This window comes from Bombina bombina, chromosome 3 (assembly GCF_027579735.1).
Source record: "Bombina bombina isolate aBomBom1 chromosome 3, aBomBom1.pri, whole genome shotgun sequence".
Classification (NCBI taxonomy): domain Eukaryota; kingdom Metazoa; phylum Chordata; class Amphibia; order Anura; family Bombinatoridae; genus Bombina; species Bombina bombina.
In genome coordinates, this window is record NC_069501.1 from 1,181,170,122 (window position 1) to 1,181,192,219 (window position 22,098).

Sequence of the window (22,098 nt, forward strand, 5' to 3'; positions counted from 1 at the left end):
CTTTCCTGAAGTATATCAGTCTGATCCTGCCAAGTAAGGTCAGTCCAGCCCCGAAATACCAGGCAATTCTCCTCTGAACAAGGAACATGACAACCCCAGACGATCGTTTCGGCCTCCTATGGGCCTCGTCAGTGAGGTGCAGCCACATTCCTCTAAGCACACTGGGCAAGGAGTCCACGTCTGGTTTCCCCCATCACCCATAGGGAGACTTCCCCAGGGTCATAATAATTTGCATACAAAGAGAGAAGCGCTCTACCAGGAACGAACAACAGCTCAGTGGCTTGTTCTATGGCGATTTACCACCCGGAAGCAGCCTCTTTTAGACCAGTGTGCTTATCACAGAAGAAAACTTTCCTGAAGTATATCAGTCTGATCCTGCCAAGTAAGGTCAGTCCAGCCCCGAAATACCAGGCAATTCTCCTCTGAACAAGGAACATGACAACCCCAGACAATCGTTTCAGCCTCCTATGGGCCTCGTCAGTGAGGTGCAGCCACTTTCCTCTAAGCACACTGGGCAATCTTATCCAGAATGGCTTTATATCTTTTTGTTTTCTTATCGTTAAGGAGTCTGTAGGCTTCTGTCATATACTTAGTAGTGTCCATCACTACTACCCCCCCCCCCCCTTGTCCGCTGGCTTTATGGTAATGTGGTTGTTAGTGTGTAACTCGCTTAGAATCTCTCTTTCTTTTTTACTGATATTCTGCTTTCTTAATTTAGGGAGATTGCATTTTCTTACATCATTTGTTACTATTTTCTCAAAGGTTTCCAAAAAATTGCCTTTGGCAAAAGTAGGGTTAAATTTAGATTTTAACTTCAGATTAGTATGTTGAAAATGATCTGTATTTTCATGGTCATTTATTACTTGTCTCTCCAAAGGGGTTTTCATGAAATATCTTTTTATAGTTAAATTTCTGACAATTTTTTTTATGTGGATATGAGTATTAAATTTACTCATCCTCACCGTGGGGGCATAGGATAATCCCAGATTTAACAGTTTCACTTGTTCACTATTTAGTTTACACTGACTTAAATTAAAAATACTTTTCTTTTCAATCTCAACTATCTTATTCTTTTGGCTATGTTTGTGTGTTCCTCCTCCTCTCTTTCCTCGTACCCTCTTTTTCTTCTTTGAGATTTTTCTAGATTGAACCTTATTGTATCTTTTGATGTGCCCTCTCTTGGAGGGCTGTAATCTAAAAAAGATTTTTCCTCAGTGGTTAAAATTTCAGTATCGGTAGGCTCAGTTCTTAGAGGAGCAAATCTGTTGTATGTTGGTGTTTGTTTCTCCTTATAATCCTGCCTATAGTCTCTTTGTCTCACAGTATTTCTGTGTCTGGGATATTCCCATTCGTTATGTCTTGAATAATTATCTCTTTGATGTGAATTATTATAATAATCATCATGGTTATATCCCTGTTGGGAATAATATCTATTTTGATACTGGTTGTACCCATAATTATTATAATTCCTGTTATAACCTCTATTGTAATAGTTGGTTCTATAATTATCCCTATTGTAATTATATCCATTCTTTCTCTCCTGAAAGTTACGCTCTTGATAGTTTCTACTATAGTTATAGGGTTGTTTGGAATTAGGGTTATCATTAGCTTTACTCGTATATGTATGTGTACCTTGCAACTTTGTACTAGTTTTCTTGCTAGTACTGTTTTGTTCCTTCTTAGATTCAGTTCTTTCTGTGCTCTCTTTAATGTCCCTTTCCATCTTGCCCCATTTTGATCGTGGGTAAAGTAAATTGCCTAGAACTTAACTCTTATTACCTCTGATATAACGCTGGGTATCAATCTCACATAAAGAATTGTTGATTTTTCAGAGAACTTCTGATTGGCATTTCTACCTCATTTTTTATTGGCAGCTTGGTGGCATAACTTTCTATATTCTCTTGGACTGTATTCGAAATATAACTGACTATATACTGAACTTATTGTTTTTGATAGAGCCATATACAAAGTGCACATAGATTTTATTGTAGCGGTCCATACATAATTTCACCCGTTTTAGTGTCTGATTTTAAACTATTTTATACAGTGATATCTGGGGAGACGTCCCTTTTATGTAAGATATATATATGTATGTTTTAATAAATGTATAATTATTTTAAGTGATTGGAACCTTTGGCTTTGTTATAGTGCTTCCCTTATTCTCTTTTACTTTTCTAAGTCTTATGTTCAGCCCATTTTTAGCAAAAACAATTACACTTTTTGTACTTATAAGTACGAATTACTATGTTTTTTTGCATATCCAGTGAACTTACGATTTACACTGTGCGTATTTAATACAATGATTTCTTGTGTAATTTACATACAAATTTAGATTTATTTTTTTTTTTATATATTTTTTTTATTGAGGTTTAGCATGATAAACATAAAACATAATACGCCTTTTTGATATAAGAAAAAGGTACAAACAAAAATGAGTGTAACAATTCGGTAGTTATACATAACAATGGTAGCAGGCTAATGACACCTCGATTTTTTTGATAGAATAGCATAAATGACCAACCTATTGGTACCAGATTTCTAGACCCAATGGGCCACAATAATACAGAGTAATTAATGACCGAGTACATAGGTCGGAAGAATCTCCTGAAGGAGAACACATATATAGTAATAGGAAGGGGGGGGATATTCAGCGGGTAAGCACCGCTATGCATATTGGGGAGGGGGTGGAGGGCGGAGCCAGATATAAATAACTATACAGATGTATTTGGGTGGTAGCTTGGTCACATATCCTAATCGTGCTAGCAAAACCAGATAGACGTGCAATGGGGATGTGCTATCTAACTGACTGTTATGGGCCATGCGTAATCATGTTGGGGGTATACAGAAGGATATTTTAGTATTAGCAAGTGGGTTAAATAATCTATTGGGAAGCCGACAATATATATTGTGCTAGTTTCTTAACTTAGGTGAGAAAGAGGGCTATATTAAGATGATTTGCTTAATATCAAATGGGGGTAGTTAGGACCTCCGGTATGTCTTTCCTGAATGTGACTTATAGGCTAGGTAAGAAGATTGCGCAAGCATAAATATAGTAAATTTAAAAAATTTAAAGGCATAGTATATGCGCCAGGAGGTGCCACTATATCGGGAGCATGTTGAACAGTGCATTATGAACAGGCACTTAGATGGATTAAGCTAGCCTAACTGGCCATGTTATCTTGTTTAGATAGTGACATCAGGTAGTAAACTTGACTTCTATGCTCATGAGATGTTATAGTCTTATCCTGCACACAAGGTCAAAACATGCTGAAACTTAATAAATAAATAATAATTCAGCACAAGTGAAATAGACTGGCAGGAGTACATAAAACATGTAACCAAGCAGCCCATCTAGCTTAGTAAATATACTAAATATTTTAAACTTATCTAAAATTGAGAATACATGAGAGAACAATAAAAAAACAGATAACATGTACTATAAGAATAGCATAACATTTAGTCGGCAGAAACATATTCCTGTAAACCTAAAAACAGTAGTGTGCCTATATAGAAAACCAGTTGCATACTGTCATATAGAGAGACTTTCTGCAGATGGCTAGTTAGTTGATTTACTGAAAAAAAAAAAAAAAAAAAAAATAATTACTGCTTAATAGCAGGATTGTGACTCCTCTGGCCATAAAAAGCGTAGTGAGTAGCAGTTTGTAACAAAAGCTGAGGATAGCCTTTAAAGGAGCATATGTATATAGATCTGGTGTAAAGGGCTTCTAGAGGGCTATTATAAACATCCATGCTATAAATAACGGTTTTTAGAAATAAGCGAAGTGGAATATGGAGTAATTACATTTAGACCAAGGGGAGTCTAATTGAATATATCTTACGCAAACTGGAATCCAGACCTATATAACTATAGCTTAGTGTCTCTGAGTTCTGCCACAATGCTACTATATATATTGATATATAAGCATGGAAGATAAGTACAAGCAGCTTAACTAGCTTACTAAACATTTAAACTACAGAGCAGATTATAGCCCTATCTTGTAATATTAAGGATCCTCTGACAAGCTAAAGTGGTGGTAGGTTAGAGTAATATGGCGCACATTGCCAATTTTAAGGAGCACTAGAATAATTAGGTTTATGAAGTGAACAAAAACAGAATAAATATCTAGCATGTAGAGCAGGAAGGCATAAACCTGTTTAGTAGCCATGTTAATGTTAGAGACCCATATTGCTATATAGATGTTCTTATAGGCTGTTATCTCTATAAGATGAAAAAGGTATCCCAAACAGTGTATATAACAAACTTTCTTTACATATTATCCACCAACTGCCCATAATACGCAGTTATTACAAGGGTCACTTTAGGTGTTAATAAGGATCCTGTCTGTACATCAAAAAAAGCTGCAACTGCAAAGGTAAATAAAAATAAATATTAAATGTAGAGCATATTCTCTATGCAGACAGGATAAATTTAGCCAGTTAGTGGAAACTCCATGGGAGACTAGAGCCTGAGTAAGCATAAGAGAGATCAGTTAAACATTTCCCAACTTGTATAAAATGTATAATAGTGGATTATTTTATATTCTCAAATATTAAACTGAAACTATAGAGGTTGGGCATTAAAATTCACATCCTCTAACTTGTATTATGTACATACAGCATAAAAAAGAACAACTATCTTCAGTATACACTCTTTACCCATAACATTTGTGTAAACCGTGGAAGCCATAGAAATCAATAAACATCAAGAGGCCCTCAATCTCTAACGTAACATGTAGAGCAATAAAAATACTATAAGGCCATAGGGCCTCTCTGTCAAAATAAGAATACATTCAGCCGATACCCAATTTGTGAGGATTATCGTCTGTATCATGGAGTGAAAGAACATCCCTTGTGGAAGAAGAAAGAGAGACAGCTTGTAGATTATGTTCCGTAATGTTGCAGATGAGAGGTTATGACAAGAAGTGCTAAGTCCCAATACCAATAGTTTAGTGGAGGAGCAGTCGTAGTAAGAAAAGCACCATGTTTGTTTTGATAGTCTCTTCACTGGGTGCATGGTAAGCTCCAACTCTAGCTCTTTGTTTGACCCGCTAGTGTTATGTATCTCCAGTCCCGTGTATTCAGGCAAGTTGTCCCCTGACCCCAGTGTGACAGCTCTATGATCAAGCTGGAGACTAACCCGCATCTTCTAGTGTAGTTTCTATCTGCTGGGGATATAGAGTCCCAGGAGCATGGCAATTCCGTTGGGGGTCCAAACTGGGGCCCTTTGACAGCACCTCCAGCAGGCAGCATGTCGGGACCATAAACGGATAAGATATTCACAGATATTGCCACCGGAGGGCCAACAGCTGCCCTTAAGATCTGTACTAGTTCCTCGTGCTGGGCATCAAGGCGATTGCAGAGAGCTCTCAGCAAATAAGTAGCTGCCTTCATGTTTAAGTTCTGGAACGGAAGGTGCCGTATTTATTTTGTAAACCCGGTCCAGCAAAGGTGTCCTGCTATAGTCCGCCGATGCGGATTGTTTAAATTATAATTCCGGCCGTGCTAACAGCTTATCGGTCCCCACTGTGTTACTCACAGAAATTTCTTCTCTGCCAATCAAAGATGGCGGGCAGTTCGCGGGCTTATCTCCCGTTCCTTTCCAGTCAAGCTGACACAATAGGATAGCTTAAGGTGTCTCCGGAGCACATTACTCACAACCGGAGGCTGTAGAAACAAGTGTCGAGGTGATAGACTATGCACCTAAGTTCCATAGTGTTATGAATTTGCGTATGCGGCTGTAGTTCCCTCTGTGTACATCAGACCAATAAAGTACTTTTAGCCACTCTAAATTAGGGCATTATCAGTGAAATACAGGTGAATAGGACCTTTAGGGCATACTTGAGAAATAGTAGGACGCTTCAATAAGTTATATAGCTCAAAAAAAAGGGTTATTTAGTCCATTTGTTCTGGGAGCTTAAGTTTTCAGCGTCTGATCAGTTCACTTGCTGGCTCCGCCCCCCCCAAATTTAGATTTTTTGATAAGTGATTTTTGATGAAGAATTTTGTTACAAATTTTGCGGGAGCGCGATAATTTAGCTCTCCAGCCCATAATATATCAAAAGATAGCGGTCCATACATAATTTCACTCGTTTTAGTGTCTGATTTTAAACTATTTTATACAGTGATATCTGGGGAGACGTCCCTTTTATGTAAGATATATATATGTATGTTTTAATAAATGTATAATTATTTTAAGTGATTGGAACCTTTGGCTTTGTTATAGCGCTTCCCTTATTCTCTTTTACTTTTCTATAGCCTACTTGTGACATTTATATTGATATTGTCATTTAAGGGGAGTTTGGTTTCTTTAGGTCCTAGCGCACCTTATACCTATTTTTATTAATATCGATTTATATCCCTTTTTTGGTTGCTGCTTCAGGCCACACTTATTGCATTTATAGGGTAGATACCTCAATATATTATTATTATTATTTCTAAAATGGAGGATCTATTTGTTTTTAGAGATAAGATCTATCTAGATGTGGATGGGGAGAGTAATACAGGGGTCCCCATGGTGGAGAGTATCTCTAACCTCTCAGATATTATGCATAATCTTGAAATTGCAATGACTAAAGAGCTCAAGCAAAAAATGGAGCTAGTTTTTTTAAACAGATATACAAATAAAGGATTAATACCCAAAGGCTTACAATTTAACAAAAGCTGCACTTTCACTTTAAGCCAGAAATTACAGGGAGAATGGTCTGATACTTTGAAAAAGGCATCAAATAATTTATTAGACATTTTGAAAAGGTCACGGAAAGAGTCCCTACAAACTATTGAAAATGAAATACTCAGTCTAAAAGAACAATTAGAGGGAATGAAGGAGGATGGAGAATTTAAAGAAAACTGAAAAGTCATTATCAATAAATTAGACAATTTAAACAAAGATTTACTAAAATCAAAATGGGGCAAGATGGAAAGGGACATTAAAGAGAGCACAGAAAGAACTGAAGCTAAGAAGGAACAAAACAGTACTAGCAAGAAAACTAGTACAAAGTTGCAAGGTACACATACATATACGAGTAAAGCTAATGATAACCCTAATTCCAAACAACCCTATAACTATAGTAGAAACTATCAAGAGCGTAACTTTCAGGAGAGAAAGAATGGATATAATTACAATAGGGATAATTATAGAACCAACTATTACAATAGAGGTTATAACAGGAATTATAATAATTATGGGTACAACCAGTATCAAAATAGATATTATTCCCAACAGGGATATAACCATGATGATTATTATAATAATTCACATCAAAGAGATAATTATTCAAGACATAACGAATGGGAATATCCCAGACACAGAAATACTGTGAGACAAAAAGACTATAGGCAGGATTATAAGGAGAAAGAAACACCAACATACAACAGATTTGCTCCTCTAAGAACTGAGCCTACCGATACTGAAATTTTAACCACTGAGGAGAAATCTTTTTTAGATTACAGCCCTCCAAGAGAGGGCACATCAAAAGATACAATAAGGTTCAATCTAGAACAATCTCAAAGAAGAAAAAGAGGGTACGAGGAAAGAGAGGAGGAGGAACACACAAACATAGCCAAAAGAATAAGATAGTTGAGATTGAAAAGAAAAGTATTTTTAATTAAGTCAGTGTAAACTAAATAGTGAACAAGAGAAACTGTTAAATCTGGGATTATCCTATGCCCCCACGGTGAGGATGAGTAAATTTAATACTCATATCCACATCAAAACAATTGTCAGAAATTTAACTATCAAAAGATATTTCATGAAAACCCCTTTGGAGAGACAAGTAATAAATGACCATGAAAATACAGATAATTTTCAACATACTAATCTGAAGTTAAAATCTAAATTTAAACCCTACTTTTGCCAAAGGCAATTTTTTGGAAACCTTTGAGAAAATAGTAACAAATGATGTAAGAAAATGCAATCTCCCTAAATTAAGAAAGCAGAATATCAGTAAAAAAGAAAGAGAGATTCTTAGTGAGTTACAAACTAACAACCACATTACCATAAAGCCAGCGGACAAGGGGGGGGGGGGTGGTAGTAGTGATGGACACTACTAAGTATATGACAGAAGCCTATAGACTCCTTAACGATAAGAAAACTTATAGGACTATTAACAAATGACCAACAAAAAGATATAAAGCCATTCTGGATAAGATTTTAATAGAGGGTCACAAAAAGGGAATTTTAAATGATAAAGAGTTTGCATACTTAACATCAGATCACCCCAGGATCCCTATTTTTTATTTTTTTTACCGAAGATCTACAAATGCTTCGTTAACCCCCCCCCGGGGGAGACCAATAGTCCTCTGGTATAAACTCTATTACAGCGAATGTATCTCAATATATCGATAAATTTCTTCAACCTTATGTATCTAATCTAGACTCTTACCTCAAAGACTCCACTCAAGTTTAAACTCTTTAAAATTGATAGAATGGAGTAATGATATGATAATGGCGACCTGTGACGTGTCGTCATTAATATACTATAATTAAGCATGAACATGGCCTAAATGCTATCAGACATTATTTAGAAAAAAAACCCAATATGAAGGATGACCAGAAAAAAAATATTTTAAATAATATTAAATATATTCTGGAGCACAACTATTTTGCGTTTGACAATAAATTCTTCCTACAAATAGAAGGGACCGCGATGGGTACGAGGTTTGCACCGAGTTATGCAAACCTCTTTATGGGTGTTTGGGAAAAAATTTTTCAATAGAAGTGATCTCGGTGCAAACCTCTTACTCTATAAGCGTTATATAGATGACCTATTAATAGTATGGAAGGGACCTGAACAAGAGTTGGTTAAACTATTTGAGGAGATGAACGTTAATAACTACAGTCTTAAATTTATAAGTAACTACAGTAAAGAAAAAGTGGTGTTCCTAGATTGGAGATTATGGTGTTAAATGAAAAATTTGAAACACAAACCCATTTCAAAGAGGTGGATTGCAATAATCTGCTACATGCGGATAGCTGTCATTTGCAATTATGGAAGAATAACATCCCCTTTGGCCAGAGCCTACGTATTAGAAAGAACTGTTCAAGAGTCGAGGACTTTGAAAGGCAGGTAGTGAGGCTAGCAGAAAAATTCGCTGTAAAGGGTTATGAAGAAAATAATATCTCAGAAGCAATACAGAGAGCGAAAAAGAAAAATAGGGACGACCTGTTAAATTACAGAATGAAATAACCTATCAAAACAGATAAAATTATTGTTCCCTTTGTGACAGACTATAATGCAGACCACTATCTAATTAAAAAAATTATAAAGAGAAATTGGCACTTATTGAAGGAAGATAATGTTATAGGTGACCAGCTGGCGGACAAACCAACCTTTATCTTTAAGAAAGCTAAAAATTTCAAAACCATTTTGGCTCCTAGTGAAATACGCCATAAAACTAGAAATACCAAGCAGTTAGACCTGGAGGGTAAGAGGATAGCAGGATATTTCCCCTGCTACACTTGTAAAGCGTGCACACATAGTTCTAAATTAAACAGTCTCAGGATTAGTAATTTAGGTGAAGATATCACAATTAAGGAATTAATAAGATGCACCCACAAGAATGTTATTTATGTACTAATATGCACATGTAACTTATTCTATTTCGGAGAGACTAAAAGAAGTCTCTGGGATAGAATAAGGGAACATCTTTTATGTATAGAAAAAGAGAAAGAAGACACACATTTATACAAGCACTTTAAGGAGGTTCACGGGGGGTAACACTAAGGATTTAAAATATTGGGGGATACACAAGATAAAAAATCACTGGAGGGGTGGGAATATTGAAAAAATGCTCCTAATAAGGGAGGCCGAATACATTTATAAGTATGATACTTTATACCCCAAAGGGCTGAATTCGGAATTAGATTTGTCCCCTTTCCTATTTGAGTAACACAGTTTTATATACATTTTTTATCTGTTTTTATTTATTCACGTAGCACTTTTAAGACTATCACAAATAAACTTTATATTTATATGTATGCACTTTTAATGCTAGTTATATACTAGCTGTATATATATTTGTATATGTTTGATACATGAGATTTAGAATATATTTGAACTATCACCATAAACGTATCTAAGTTCATGCCTATGGGGAATAGATAATCAATTTAGGATTTCCATTGTGAAATAGAGAAATTATAATTGTATAGATGCACTAAGGTCTATCTATGTTGCACTTTTGAAATATCAAAATACCACCTTAAGAAGAAGCTGCAGATAGAGCAAAATACCACCTTAAAAGAGATTGTCAATCTAAACCAGCACCAATCAAATTGAAGATACCCCTTTAAATAAAGAGATCCAGACTTGCCATCACTATCTTGATAAAGCCCATAAGTGGGTGAAACGCGTCGGCTGTGTTGGCAGGACTACACTTTTGGCATTTATTATTTGCAATATATCTACACCTTTTGGATTTTCTAATCTTAACCCGGGTTATAGTATTGGAACTTTGTTTTCCGAATTGGAGTATCTATGTTATGGCATGTGGTTTGAATGAAGTTTGAATATTCACCACAGTGCCCACCATTCTACAAGATTTGTCTATACCCTTGCGTGCATCAAGCACTAAGTGCAGGGTGGATGTGAGAGAACCGTACCTGTGAAGTTTACAAGAAGCGCAAAGTTCTGGCTGCTTTCCTCTTACCGGAACTCTATTCAGTGATGTCAGACGCCGAGAAGCCCCAGTCGGATCCACTCGAGGAGGATACTGAATAGGGAAGGTGAACCATATATGATCAGGAGATCGTGGGTAAAGTAAATTGCCTAGAACTTAACTCTTATTACCTCTGATATAACGCTGGGTATCAATCTCACATAAAGAATTGTGGATTTTTCAGAGAACTTCTGATTGGCATTTCTACCTCATTTTTTATTGGCAGCTTGGTGGCATAACTTTCTATATTCTCTTGGACTGTATTCGAAATATAACTGACTATATACTGAACTTATTGTTTTTGATAGAGCCATATACAAAGTGCACATAGATTTTATTGTAGCGGTCCATACATAATTTCACCCGTTTTAGTGTCTGATTTTAAACTATTTTATACAGTGATATCTGAGGAGACGTCCCTTTTATGTAAGATATATATATGTATGTTTTAATAAATGTATAATTATTTTAAGTGATTGGAACCTTTGGCTTTGTTATAGTGCTTCCCTTATTCTCTTTTACTTTTCTAAGTCTTATGTTCAGCCCATTTTTAGCAAAAACAATTACACTTTTTGTACTTATAAGTACGAATTACTATGTTTTTTTTGCATATCCAGTGAACTTACGATTTACACTGTGCGTATTTAATACAATGATTTCTTGTGTAATTTACATACAAATTTAGATTTTTTTGATAAGTGATTTTTGATGAAGAATTTTGTTACAAATTTTGCGGGAGCGCGATAATTTAGCTCTCCAGTCCATAATATATCAAAAGATTGTTTAATGAAGATAATTCAAAATGTATCCATCCATCCGAAAACTGGATTTCAGTTTTTTAGGGCTGTTCCTCTTCATATGGTGTGGGAACCTTAGACAGATCACTAGTAACAAAACACAAAAGGACATCTCATAGTGTAGACTGTATATTTAAAAGGAAAAATTAAATATCCCAAATGGGTAACTCACAATCAGGGTGGCACTACCAAAACAATAGTGCATGTAAGGCAGGCTGGATGTCACAGTCACCAGCGGACTTAACCACGTTGTTCTTTCTAGCGAATATAAAAGCCTCCTTTTAGGATCCCTGGAAATCAAACATAGAAGTACATGTCTGTCTATCAGGGATGTGCATTCCTTTTCGTAAATTAATAAACCAAAGAAATGTAAAGAAAATTAAAAAATGTATTTGTTTCCTTTAAATATATTTTTAAGGCTTTATACTTACCTTAATGTGCTGCAGAGAGAGCGCTAACCTCTTCTTGCCAAAGCCCTAGTCGTGCTAACAGGAGGCCTAGCACAATTGGCACCCTGCACTAACTTTAGGGCAGATTGTGGGAGACAAACCACATAGGACCATAGGATCGGATTAGCTCTCTCCAGAGCTCATTAGGGTTAGTATATAGCCACAAGTGAACTTTTCACCTGTAGCTTCTAAACATTTACATTAATTTTAACAAATACTGATGTAAATGCTTATTGAAAATTAGATTTTCCTTTTCTTTTAAACTAAACAAAAACTGAATATTTTTTTTTATTTCAGTTTTTTAGGGCTGCTCCTCTTCATATGGTGTGGGAACCTTAGACAGATCACTAGTAACAAAACACAAAAGGACATCTCATAGTGTAGACTGTGGCCTCTAGTTATCAAGGTCTGTAAAGAGCAGTTATGAAGCAGCGGTTACAAAGACCGCTGCTCCATAACCTGTCTGCATGCTCTGAGCAGGCGGACAGACATCGCCGGAAATCAACCCGATCGAGTACGATCGGGTTGATTGACACCCCCTGCTGTCGGCCTATTGGCCCTGAGTCTGCAGGGGGCGGCGTTGCACCAGCAGCTCTTGTGAGCTGCTGGGGCAATGATGAATACGGCGAGCGTATTGCTCGCCGTATTCAGCGAGGTCTGTTGGACCTGATCTGCACTGTCGGATCAGGTCTGACAGACCTTGATAACTTGGGACCTGTATATTCAAAAGGAAAAATTAAATATCCCAAATGGGCAACTTACAATCAGGGTGGCACTACCAAAACAATAGTGCATGTAAGGCAGGCTGGATGTCCCAGTCACCAGCGGACTTAACCAAGTTGTTCTTTCTGGCGAATATAAAAGCCTCCCTTTAGGATCCCTGGAAATCAAACATAGAAGTACATGTCATAGTGTAGGCTGTACTTTTATATAGTGACAAGCTCAAAAGATTCCAAGTGGGTATCTCACAATGTTGTTGGCACTATAGGAGTAATAGTGCATAAGGGCATGCTGGATATTCTAGTCTTCAGCTGACTTTCTCCTCTGGTACACTCTTCTGCTGGAGTTCCTGATTGCAGGCAAATGCCAAAATGATACATAAGCAAGAGGATAGAGAAAAAGCACCCACAAAGCACTCCAAAAGAATAAACATAAAGAGCCAATCATATTAGGTCTCAACCCACAAGAGAGAATGATAATTAAAACTAATTTTTATTATAGATAAGAGATAAAAAATAAAAAATAATTGGATACAACACCAGGGCCTTCTTCTTTCATTTTTTCTGCAGGACAGTTAAGTAAGGTCTGGTCCGACACATGTTAAAAATCTTGTTTTACAGCCCAGGTGGGGTCAGGCTAATTTTCTTTTTTTTTGTATGTCTGTACATTATTATGAACATAATATGATTTACCAGCTTGGATATGTTTAAGACACCCTGCGAGGTGAACCAAAACTGTAATGATGATATGTTTCTCTAAATTGTTGGATTATAAATAAAGAATTAAAAAAAAAAACACCATTAAAAGAAACTAAAAAAATATATATCATATGTACAGACATTAAACAAATTAAATTCTATAGTATCCAATTAAATATCAAAAAAGGCCAAATATCAGGCAAGTAAAATATGGGTAACTATCCCCATTGAACTGTGTTACACGAAACAAAAAAAGCCCCTAACTACAGCCTATCAGTGACTCATAAGCCTCCCAAGGGAGCATAATAGAATGGCGATCTGCTATATTCATGTGTAACTCCAGTGCAATACCACAATGGAAGGAGAAAATAATAAAGGAGCTGTCTAAGTTAAAGGTAACTAGATTAAAACTTTAATAAAAATTGCAATTAATAAAAATTATACAACGCGTTTCTCGGCTATCAACAGGCTGTTTTAAATTACCATCAATATTTTGGTTTTTTTACAGTGATTTTTCTAGTATAATTGATCTCTAACTCCCCTTTCGGACAATTTTATAGATTATGATTCAAGCCTGACCTCTTGCTGTGTTACCTGTGCTCTGCTGATTTTCAGGGTACTTATTTATGAAACTGTTTATGCAACAATTCTACTGGATCTTCTCTTTGTGTTGCTTCATGGTTTCTGACTGATAGTCTGGTTCCTAACTTCAGCTTTGTCCCTGACTATCCCTCTGGTGTACTGCTGTGTACTTCTATCTGCTTTCTGACTATTCTTCCACTTCCTGACTTCAGCTTGTCCCTGATCTATGCTCTCTATCCATCCTCTGCACACCTGTATCACAAGAACAGGAACCTTTACAACTTTATATCCGATTTGACGTTATCGGAAACCATGAAGCATAAGAGGGTGGAAATCCTTAAGTGTCACATTTAATGGCAATACAATCAGAATTTATTACATTGTAAAGGAATACAAATCATAACAGATATGAATAAAAGGGTAAAAAGCACCATTGGTGCAGCGGGTGCAGTGGCACCGGGCCCAAGTGCTGGGGGCCCCATAGCAGTCAGTCTATACATAGGTATGTGCAGAATGTATACAATCCTAATGCAGGGAAACCTATTAGTGCAGATCTATCTATCTGTCTGTCTATCTACCTATCTATCTATCTATCTATCTATCTGTCTGTCTATCAGGGATGTGCATTCCTTTTCGTAATATCCAAATTAATAAACCAAAGAAATGTAAAGAAAATTAAAAAATGTATTTGTTTCCTTTAAATATATTTTTAAGGCTTTATACTTACCTTAATGTGCTGCAGAGAGAGCGCTAACCTCTTCTTGCCAAAGCCCTAGTCGTGCTAACAGGAGGCCTAACGCAATTGGCACCCTGCACTAACTTTAGGGCAGGTCATGGGAGACAAACCACATAGGACCATTAAGGTAGGAAAATTCTGATTGGCTGATGGAATCAGCCAATCAGAATCAAGTTCAATCCGATTGGCTGATCCAATCAGCCAGTCAGATTGAGCTTGCATTCTATTGGCTGATCGGAACAGCCAATAGAATGCAAGCTCAATCTGATTGGCTGATCGGATCAGCCAATCGGATTGAACTTGATTCTGATTGGCTGATTCCATCAGCCAATCAGAATTTTCCTACCTTAATTCCGATTGGCTGATAGAATCCTATCAGCCAATCGGAATTCAAGGGACGCCATCTTGGATGACGTCCCTTAAAGGAACCGTCATTCTTCAGTTGGACGTCGTCGGAAGAAGATTGATCCGCGCTGGAGGTCTTCACGATGGAGCCGTTCCTCATCGGATGAAGATAGAAGATGCCGCTTGGATCAAGATGGTTGCCGGTCTGGATCGCCTCTTCTTCCCGGATAGGATGAAGACTTTGGAGCCTCTTCTGGACCTCTTCAGCCGCAGGATTATGGATCGCCAGCCCCCGCTTGGGTTGGATGAAGATTTTGGAGCCAGGACCGATCGGTGATACCCGGTGAGGTGAAGATAAGGTAGGAAGATCTTCAGGGGCTTAGTGTTAGGTTTATTTAAGGGGGGTTTGGGTTAGATTAGGGGTATGTGGGTGGTGGGTTGTAATGTTGGGGGGGGGTTATTGTATGTGTTTTTTTACAGGCAAAAGAGCTGAATTTCTTGGGGCATGCCCCGCAAAGGGCCCTGTTCAGGGCTGGTAAGGTAAAAGAGCTTTGAACTTTTGTAATTTAGAATAGGGTAGGGCATTTTTTTATTTTGGGGGGCTTTGTAATTTCATTAGGGGGCTTAGAGTAGGTGTAATTAGTTTAAAATTGTTGTAATATTTTTCTAATGTTTGTAAATATTTTTTTATTTTTTGTAACTTAGTTCTTTTTTATTTTTTGTACTTTAGTTAGTTTATTTAATTGTAGTTATTTGTAGGTATTGTATTTAATTAATGTACTGATAGTGCAGTGTTAGGTTTAATTGTAGGTAATTGTAGGTATTTTATTTAATTAATTTATTGATAGTGTAGTGTTAGGTTTAATTATAGATAATTGTAGGTATTGTATTTAATTTATTTATTGATAGTGTAGTGTTAGGTTTAATTGTAACTTAGGTTATGATTTATTTTACAAGTAATTTTGTAATTATTTGAACTATTTTAGCTATTAAATAGTTCTTAACTATTTAATAGCTATTGTACCTGGTTAAAATAAATACAAAGTTACCTGTAGAATAAATATAAATCCTAAAATAGCTATAATATAATTATAATTTATATTGTAGCTATATTAGGGTTTATTTTACAGGTAAGTATTTCGCTTTAAATAGGAATAATTTATTTAATAATAGTTAATTTATTTTGTTAGATTTAAATTATATTTAACTTAGGGGGGTGTTAGGGTTAGGGTTAGACTTAGCTTTAGGGGTTAATCCATTTATTACAGTAGCGGCGAGATTAGGTCGGCAGATTAGGGGTTAATAATTAAAGTTAGGTGTCGGCGATGTTAGGGAGGGCAGATTAGGGATTAATACTATTTATTATAGGGTTATTGAGGCGGGAGTGAGGCTGATTAGGGGTTAATAACTTTATTATAGTAGTGGTGCGGTCCACTCGGCAGATTAGGGGTTAATAAGTGTAGGCAGGTGGAGGCAACATTGAGGGGGGCAGATTAGGGGTTAATAAATATAATATAGGGGTCGGCGGTGTTAGGGGCAGCAGATTAGGGGTACATAAGTATAACGTAGGTGGTGGTCGGCAGATTAGGGGTTAAAAAAATTTAATAGAGTGGGGGGACCTCGGTTTAGGGGTACATAGGTAGTTTATGGGTGTTAGTGTACTTTAGAGCACAGTAGTTAAGAGCTTTATAAACTGGCGTTAGCCCAGAAAGCTCTTAACTACTGACTTTTTTCTGCGACTGGAGTTTTGTCGTTAGATTTCTAACGCTCACTTCAGCCAAGACTCTAAATACCGGCGTTAGAAAGATCCCATTGAAAAGATAGGATACGCAATTGACGTAAGGGGATCTGCGGTATGGAAAAGTCGCGGCTGAAAAGTGAGCGTTAGACCCTTTAATGACTGAAATACCAGAGGGTGGTAAAAACCAGTGTTAGGAGCCTCTAACGCTGGTTTTGACGGCTACTGCCCAACTCTAAATCTAGGCCATACGCCTAGATTTAGAGTTCTGCGGCCAAAGGGGTGCATTAGCTACGCTGGCTTTTTTCTGGCCGCACCTTTTAAATACCGCTGGTATTTAGAGTTCACAGAATGGCTGCGTTAGGCTCCAAAAAAGGAGCGTATAGCATATTTACCGCAACTTCAAATCTCGATACCAGCGGTGCTTACGGACGCGGCCAGCTTCAAAAACGTGCTCGTGCACGATTCCCCAATAGAAAACAATGGGGCTGTTTGAGCTGAAAAAAAACCTAACACCTGCAAAAAAGCCGCGTTCAGCTCCTAACGCAGCTCCATTGTTTTCTATGTGGAAACACTTCCTACGTCTGCACCTAACACTCTAACATGTACCCCGAGTCTAAACACCCCTAACCTTACACTTATTAACCCCTAATCTGCCGCCCCCGCTATCGCTGACCCCTGCATATTATTTTTAACCCCTAATCTGCCGCTCTGTACACCCCTGCCACCTACATTATCCCTATGTACCCCTAATCTGCTGCCCTAACATCGCCGACCCCTATATTATATTTATTAACCCCTAATCTGCCGCCCCCAACGTCGCCTCCACCTAACTACACTTATTAACCCCTAATCTGCCGACCGGACCTGAGCGCTACTATAATAAATGTATTAACCCCTAATCCGCCTCACTCCCGCCTCAATAACCCTATAATAAATAGTATTAACCCCTAATCTGCCCTCCCTAACATTGCCGACACCTAACTTCAAGTATTAACCCCTAATCTGCCGACAGGAGCTCACCGCTACTCTAATAAATTTATTAACCCCTAAAGCTAAGTCTAACTTTAACCCTAACACCCCCCTAAATTAAATATAATTTAAATCTAACGAAATAAATTAACTCTTATTAAATAAATTATTCCTATTTAAAGCTAAATACTTACCTGTAAAATAAACCCTAATATAGCTACAATATAAATTATAATTATATTATAGCTATTTTAGGATTTATATTTATTTTACAGGTAACTTTGTATTTATTTTAACCAGGTATAATAGCTATTAAATAGTTAAGAACTATTTAATAGCTAAAATAGTTAAAATAATTACAAAATTACCTGTAAAATAAATCCTAACCTAAGTTACAATTAAACCTAACACTACACTATCAATAAATAAATAAATTAAATAAAATACCTACAATTACCTACAATTAAAACTAACTCTACACTATCAATACATTAATTAAATACAATACCTACAAATAACTACAATTAAATAAACTAACTAAAGTACAAAAAATAAAAAAGAACTAAGTTACAAAAAATAAAAAAATATTTACAAACATTAGAAAAATATTACAACAATTTTAAACTAATTACACCTACTCTAAGCCCCCTAATGAAATTACAAAGCCCCCCAAAATAAAAAAATGCCCTACCCTATTCTAAATTACAAAAGTTCAAAGCTCTTTTACCTTACCAGCCCTGAACAGGGCCCTTTGCGGGGCATGCCCCAAGAAATTCAGCTCTTTTGCCTGTAAAAAAACACATACAATACCCCTCCCCAACATTACAACCCACCACCCACATACCCCTAATCTAACCCAAACCCCCCTTAAATAAACCTAACACTAAGCCCCTGAAGATCTTCCTACCTTATCTTCACCTCACCGGGTATCACCGATCGGTCCTGGCTCCAAAATCTTCATCCAACCCAAGCGGGGGCTGGCGATCCATAATCCTGCGGCTGAAGAGGTCCAGAAGAGGCTCCAAAGTCTTCATCCTATCCGGGAAGAAGAGGCGATCCAGACCGGCAACCATCTTGATCCAAGCGGCATCTTCTATCTTCATCCGATGAGGAACGGCTCCATCGTGAAGACCTCCAGCGCGGATCAATCTTCTTCCGACGACGTCTAACTGAAGAATGACGGTTCCTTTAAGGGACGTCATCCAAGATGGCGTCCCTCGAATTCCGATTGGCTGATAGGATTCTATCAGCCAATCGGAATTAAGGTAGGAAAATTCTAATTGGCTGATGGAATCAGCCCATCAGAATCAAGTTCAATCCGATTGGCTGATCCGATCAGCCAATCAGATTGAGCTCGCATTCTATTGGCTGATCGGAACAATTGGTAGGTATTTTATTTAATTTATTTATTGATAGTGTAGTGTTAGGTTTAATTGTAACTTAGGTTAGGATTTATTTTACAAGTAATTTTGTAATTATTTTAACTATTTTAGCTATTAAATAGTTCTTAACTATTTAATAGCTATTGTACCTGGTTAAAATAAATACAAAGCTACCTGTAAAATAAATATAAATCCTAAAATAGCTATAATATAATTATAATTTATAATGTAGCTATATTAGGGTTTATTTTACAGGTAAGTATTTAGCTTTAAATAGGAATAATTTATTTAATAAGAGTTAATTTATTTCGTTAGATTTAAATTATATTTAACTTAGGGGGGTGTTAGGGTTAGACTTAGCTTTAGGGGTTAATCCATTTATTACAGTAGCGGCGAGATTCGGTCGGCAGATTAGGGGTTAATAATTGAAGTTAGGTGTCGGCGATGTTAGGGAGGGCAGATTAGGGGTTAATACTATTTATTATAGGGTTATTGAGGCGGGAGTGAGGCGGATTAGGGGTTAATAACTTTATTATAGTAGCGGTGCGTTCAGCTCGGCAGATTAGGGGTTAATAAATGTAGGTAGGAGGAGGCGATGTTGAGGGGGGCAGATTAGGGGTTAATAAATATAATATAGGGGTCAGCGGTGTTAGGGCAGCAGATTAGGGGTACATAAGGATAACGCAGGTAGCGGCGCTTTGCGGTCGGCATATTAGGGGTTAATTATTGTAGGTAGCTGGCGGCGACGTTATGGGGGGCAGGTTAGGGGTTAATAAATATAATAACATAATTTATGTAAGAACTTACCTGATAAATTCATTTCTTTCATATTAGCAAGAGTCCATGAGCTAGTGACGTATGGGATATACATTCCTACCAGGTGGGGCAAAGTTTCCCAAACCTCAAAATGCCTATAAATACACCCCTCACCACACCCACAAATCAGTTTAACGAATAGCCAAGAAGTGGGGTGATAAGAAAAAAGTGCGAAAGCATAAAAAACAAGGAATTTGAATAATTGTGCTTTATACAAAAAAATCATAACCACCACAAAAAAGGGTGGGCCTCATGGACTCTTGCTAATATGAAAGAAATGAATTTATCAGGTAAGTTCTTACATAAATTATGTTTTCTTTCATGTAATTAGCAAGAGTCCATGAGCTAGTGACGTATGGGATAATGACTACCCAAGATGTGGATCTTCCATGCAAGAGTCACTAGAGAGGGAGGGATAAAATAAAGACAGCCAATTCCGCTGAAAAATAATCCACACCCAAAATAAAGTTTAAATCTTATAATGAAGAAAACTGAAATTATAAGCAGAAGAATCAAACTGAAACAGCTGCCTGAAGTATTTTTCTACCAAAAACTGCTTCAGAAGAAGAATACACATCAAAATGGTAGAATTTAGTAAAAGTATGCAAAGAAGACCAAGTTGCTGCTTTGCAAATCTGATCAATCGAAGCTTCATTCCTAAACGCCCAGGAAGTAGAAACTGACCTAGTAGAATGAGCTGTAATCCTTTGAGGCGGAGATTTACCCGACTCGACATAAGCATGATGAATTAAAGATTTCAACCAAGATGCCAAAGAAATGGCAGAGGCCTTCTGACCTTTCCTAGAACCGGAAAAGATAACAAATAGACTAGAAGTCTTTCGGAAATTCTTAGTAGCTTCAACATAATATTTCAAAGCTCTAACTACATCCAAAGAATGCAATGATCTCTCCTTAGAATTCTTAGGATTAGGACATAATGAAGGAACCACAATTTCTCTACTAATGTTGTTAGAATTCACAACCTTAGGTAAAAATTTAAAAGAAGTTCGCAACACCGCCTTATCCTGATGGAAAATCAGAAAAGGAGATTCACAAGAAAGAGCAGATAATTCAGAAACTCTTCTAGCAGAAGAGATGGCCAAAAGAAAACAAAACTTTCCAAGAAAGTAATTTAATGTCCAGTGAATGCATAGGTTCAAACGGAAGAGCTTGAAGAGCCCCCAGAACCAAATTCAAACTCCAAGGAGGAGAAATTGACTTAATAACAGGTTTTATACGAACCAAAGCTTGTACAAAACAATGAATATCAGGAAGAATAGCAATCCTTCTGTGAAAAAGAACAGAAAGAACAGAGATTTGTCCTTTCAAGGAACTTGCAGACAAACCTTTATCCAAATCATCCTGAAGAAACTGAAAAAATTCTCGGAATTCTAAAAGAATGCCAGGAAAAATGATGAGAAAGACACCAAGAAATGTAAGTCTTCCAGACTCGATAATATATCTTCCTAGATACAGATCTACGAGCCTGTAACATAGTATTAATCACAGAGTCAGAGAAACCTCTTTGACTAAGAATCAAGCGTTCAATCTCCATACCTTTAAATTTAAGGATTTGAGATCCTGATGGTAAAAAAGGACCTTGTGACAGAAGGTCTGGTCTTAACGGAAGAGTCCATGGTTGGCAAGAAGCCATGCGGACAAGATCCGTATACCAAAACCTGTGAGACCATGCTGGAGCCACCAGCAGAAAAAACGAGCATTCCTTCAAAACTTGGAGATTACTCTTGGAAGAAGAACTAGAGGCGGAAAGATATAGGCAGGATGATACTTCCAAGGAAGTGACAATGCATCCACTGCTTCTGCCTGAGGATCCCTGGATCTGGACAGATACCTGGGAAGTTTCTTGTTTAGATGAGAAGCCATCAGATCTATTTCTGGAAGTCCCCACATTTGAACAATCTGAAGAAACACCTCTGGGTGAAGAGACCACTCGCCCGGATGTAACGTTTGGCGACTGAGATAATCCGCTTTCCAATTGTCAATACCTGGGATATGAACCGCAGAGATTAGACAGGAGCTGGATTCCGCCCATACCAGTATTCGAGATACTTCTTTCATAGCCAGAGGACTGTGAGTCCCTCCTTGATGATTGATATATGCCACAGTTGTTACATTGTCTGTCTGAAAACAAATGAACGATTCTCTCTTTAGAAGAGGCCATGACTGAAGAGCTTCTGAAAATTCCA